This window comes from Pinus tabuliformis, chromosome Q, assembly GCF_031772625.1.
Source record: "Pinus tabuliformis cultivar Carrire ecotype Pingquan chromosome Q, CPIR1, whole genome shotgun sequence".
Lineage (NCBI taxonomy): Eukaryota > Viridiplantae > Streptophyta > Pinopsida > Pinales > Pinaceae > Pinus > Pinus tabuliformis.
In genome coordinates this window covers 1,219,649,790-1,219,654,996 of record NC_142296.1, presented here as the reverse complement: position 1 = coordinate 1,219,654,996, position 5,207 = coordinate 1,219,649,790, and positions in this window count along the sequence as shown.

Sequence of the window (5,207 nt, the reverse complement as noted above, 5' to 3'; positions counted from 1 at the left end):
TATTTCATGAGGCAGGAGGGCCTTCAAATCAGCAAGAAGTGCATGAGACTCAAACTACCAGTGTGCCAGTATTTGTCACTTACCAAAAGGGCACAAGGAGATTATTTGCAATTTCCAAATGAGTACTATCTCCACCTGGGGTGGAAGGGGTCTCGTCTCCTTCATCAGATCATAGGAAAATGCTATTTTCACCCGGGGTGAAAGGGGCTTTGCCTTCTTCTTTAGCAAAGCAGGTGCAAGACAAAGGAAAACAAACATTGCATGATGAGGGGCCTTCTAAAGGTCAAGAGAAAGATTTAATTTTTATTTAGGATGAGGACACTGATTTTGGCTCCCAAAGCTCAAAACTAAAGGAAATCATCAAAGAACAAGAAGCTGACATTCATGACATATCTCTTAACCTTGAAAGAGCTAAGTGGATCATAAACTACCTTAAGCAAAGGAACAAGCAGTTGGAGGACTAGTAGACAATCATGGAGTTTCGAAACATAAGAGAAAATAGGCAAGAAACCAAGAGGAGGAAAGTCAAATTGACACCACTTGAGCAAGAGGTTGATGCTGATCAGGAATCTTGGCTAGAGAGGGCCAATATGCATTTGGAGAAGCTGCTTGAAAAATCCAACAAGGAGAAAAATATGTTGAGGCACATGGCTTTTCATTATTTGGCAAGAAACAAGATTTGCAAAGCGAGAATAAAGAGCCTAAAAGCCAAGTTGAGGAAAATTTTGAGGAGCAAGAAAGAGCAAGATAAGCTCAAGATCTTGCTTGAAGCTTCCTTGGCCCAACATAGTACTTGATGCAGGTAACTCATCCCAAATTTCAAGAAATTTGGCACACTTTTTGGCAATTTTGAAATTTTGAAGGAAAAAACAGGTTTTTCTGCTTGGTGCGTAGCGCCACTCGGCGCTCGCTTTTGCTAGGGACCTCCTTTGGAGGAAAAATCTACATTTTTGGATTCCTCATGAAAAATTATGAATACCCAGAAATTACTAGAAATTTTTGTCAAGTTTTGAGCTTCCAAAAGGGTCAAAATAACCTCAAAAATGCCCTCTTTGCCCCTTTTTGGCCACATAGGAAGCAGTGTTGGGAGAACTGATTTTTGGAGGGGCAAATGGACACCAAATTCATAAATTCCACTTGTTATAGAAATTAGACATACATACATTTCTAAAAAGCCCACTTGGAGAAAATTTGGTGCATGGGAAGGCTTCCAAAATCATCTGGGAAAAAGCGTTATGCACAAGGAAAGTGGCGCTACGCATAGGATGGAAAAGTGTCATTTTTGCCCAAAAAACTCTGTTTTTCGCCTAGTTTTTTCTCTGTTTGACTTTTCTCTCTCTCATGGTCGAAATCATGATGTAAATTGATGGAATTTGATGTAAAAATGATGAAAATCCACTCATGGAGGTAGATACATCATGTATAGGTGGTTTTGAACTGAATGAATCAGTTTCCTAGGTTTTAGACGTAAGTTGTTCCACTACCTACTTTTCTGTTCTTAGTTTAGATCTTGTTGAAATAGCTCCTAAACTCATGAATTAGACCCCTAAAGGCTATCATGAGTTGTTTTTTTCCTATATCTAGTACTTTTTCAATCATTTTTAAAGGTTGGACTCTTGTGAATGCTTTGAACACTATTGTACATCATCTCTATAGTTTGGCAAGGAAATAGACCAGGGTTTGCAGCATTTTGTGGGATTCTTGTGGAAAGGTGACTTAGTATTGTTTTTCCTTTTGTGATTCAAGCTATCATATGTTTATGTGTGCCATTATATCTCTCTTTTTTGCTTAACTAAATGAATCAAGTATAAAGGTGGAAATCATTGATGTTGCAGTGCTCTACCTTAGGGTTTCATTAGTTTTACACATTTTCTACTGTTTGAAGAGGATTCATGACACATTCATGCCCTCTCCAACTCCTCACCAGTCTCAAGACTCATCATTACACCTAATCTGAAGTACTAAAGCACTTTCCTACCTCGCCCCACAGAAACCTTTGCAAAACTGAGTTCATGCCCCAGACCCAAAACTGCCTTTCACACCTGATCTAGCAAACAACCATAAAACTCAATCAAACTCCTCTGAGCATATACCTAGCCTAAAATTAGTCTTTACATTAGTCATCTCAAGCCACATTTGCTAAATTTTCCTGAGATTGACAAGGAGAGAGCCCTCTCCCAACCTGGTAGGGCTAGCTACCAGCTTAAGCGTGGTTTGATGTTACCCTAGACCTGCCTTTCTCAGTGTGAGGTAGATTTAGGCAATAACATATTGGCGACTTCACTGGGGAAGAAAAGTTTGTTTGTTTGTTATTGTTGTTTGCTTTATAAACTACAGACGGAGCCTGAAGTTAGCCAGGTAGCCTTCGAACTTCTCTTGCTCCACAAGTGCATAGTAGATGAACACTGCTTCAATCAATGTTAGGTTTAGTTTATGAACTGAACATCTGGTTTCCTCAGAAAAATGTAATCAAGTTCAGATCTGATTGTTGATGGTGAACAACGATCATACACAACAAGGCTGAAATCATTCACCTGGCGACTCCAAATCAGTTTCGACATCAGATCCAAGGACTCCACTGGAGGATGAACTCAACCAACAGAAACTTGAAAGGACAATATGGAAAGATCAGGTATTCAAGTTGGAATTTCATCCAAGAAATTATGTTCTTTGTTATAAATTATTTCTTCTCTTTTCCTGAGAATGTCAAGAAGTCTTTGCAAAGTATATTGTATTTGAGAAAAGATCCTCATCCTGCATTTGATTCCTTCCCTTTGATGATTGTCAATACAAGATGTTCGCATGCCTTTGATCTTGATCAAGACCCTTCTTCCGAATCTTGTGATGACTGTCTTCAAACTGATGAACCTCAAGAGACTAAGACTGATTATGTAGCTTTTGTATATACTCCTACACCTTATAAAATTCCAGATCGATACAAGCCTCTAATTTTACCTCCTATATTCCATGATTTCCCTAAAAATCATGACCTATATCTACCAAGATTTGATGGTGAACGCGACAACACCACTGCTGAGAGACATGTATTGAATTTTGAGTCTTTTCTTGATCTTTTTGAAGTTGATGAAGAGGATGTTAGTATTAGAATTTTTGCTCTTTCTTTGCAAGGCAAAGTCAAGAGTTGGTTCAAAACCCTGCCTGATGCGAGCATCTCAAATTTACAGCAGTTCGTCAAAGTTTTCCTCGATAGGTGGGTGGTAAGTCAAAACCATTTCTTGATTATAGAAGAGTATAACCAGCTGAAAAGACTACCAGGGGAGACAGTACAACAATTTTCTGTCGGATTTAACTAAGTCTATTTTTCGATGCCGATTAATATAAGGTCTCCTCCTGGATCCACTCTCTTGCACTACTCGGAAGCCTTTAATCCAGAAATGGAGTTTCAGCTGAGAGAAAGGAGCCTTGCAACACTTGAATAGATGCAGAACAATGCAGTAGATGTAGAGGCTAATCTGCTGATCAGAAGAGCAAAGCTGAAGGAAGAAGAGATGAAGAACATATACCCAAAGGAATCAACATCTTTAGAGGTAAAGCTCGACATATTGGTAAGTGCAGTGGAAGAGGTGATGCAAAATATCACCACAAGGAAAGAGTATGATGTTCAAGACCATGGCTCGTTGATTGAAGAGGAACAAGTTGTCGATCCACAACATTTTCTTTCTTATCCCAGTTGTCGTAGATCTGATAATGATTGTGTTATAGATCATCTTGGAGAAGAGAGATCTGTTGATATGGCATGTATGCTTGATGATGTGTTTTACACTGATGATTTGCCTAAATTTGATCAGTATGATGATGATGATGATTATATTCTCCAAACAGAAGCTAGTCTTGCAGACAAATCAGCAACTGTTTTTTGGGAGGAAGAAGTTCACTTTCGGCAGCTCGAATACAATGATCAACCGATGCATATCAGCTATGACAATGAGGAGGAAAATGCAGCAAATTTTGAAGTAAGTGAAGGATCTTTTCCTTTTTGCTTTGCTTCATTTTAGTTCATCAGAGACAACTTTCATGTAATTAGAAATCAACTGTTGACAAGTCTTGATCTGGACTATCTTGAGGGCAATGAAAACCTTGTTCAAGACTCTTCATATCCAGAGTTGAAGCCTCCGAATTCCATTGATTTTCAAGTTGCAGATGAAGACTTGGAAGCTGGAACATATGATCAAATGATGCATGATGATTCCATACCATTTTGTTTTGAATCATTTCAGTTTTTGAAGGCAAAATTGCATAGTACATCTTCAGTGAAGAATGAGTAGCCTGTAGGGAATCATGTAATCTCATCAGAACCAACAAAAAATGGGTTGCAACAGTCTTTTCAAGTTTTTCACGATTTTATAGCTAATGTGTTGGATGATGTTTGCAGTCAAAGTCCTTCTCCATTAGCTACCTGTGAGCTTGAAGCAAGTATTGATACAAACTTGATTCGACAGCCGGTTTCTTTGTCATTTTTAGCAGGAGTCTCGTCACAAAGCTCAGATCAAAGTTTTCATTAATGGTATGAGGAGAAGCAAAGTAATCCATTGGATGAGCTAAGTCCCAGTGTGCATGAATTTTGAGATCCTTATACAGTGTTTTTGGAGTTAGATAGAAAATTCATATTATTCAATGGATTTGTTTACAAGTTTTCATGGGAGTTGCCTTTCAGTAGTTCTTTCTTGTTGTTCATAAGCAAGCACTTGTGGAGAATTCAAACAGCAGCTGGAATACTTACTTTGTTAAATTAGTTGTTTCATTTCACTTGATCAGGTGACGAATGGAACAGTTAGATTAGGCTTTATTGAATAAGCTCCATTTTGAGCATATTTTCCAATTTGTCAGTTGTGTTTTAGTATTGAGTCAATTTCAAATCAGTTTGTGTCGTCAAGTCATCAGTTTTCAGTCATGCATTTCAGTTTGAGTTTTTGACTCCATTGGCCATTGGAAGAGGCATTGCCTGCTTTCTAGAGATCTGTAGTTCTTGGAACCTCCCAGGAGCTACCATCTCCATTGGATCCAATGTTAGTGTCGGTATCTTCATCCCTCCATCAGTGATCAAAACTCTCTTGTTGCCTGCATTCTTAGGTGTCTCATTTGATCAGCTACATTCGATTAGGTCATGGATCATCTGATGGTAGTGGATCTTTAACAATTTTCCCTCATGGTCTTTACCTGCTGGCCTATTTTCACAAATTCTGGTC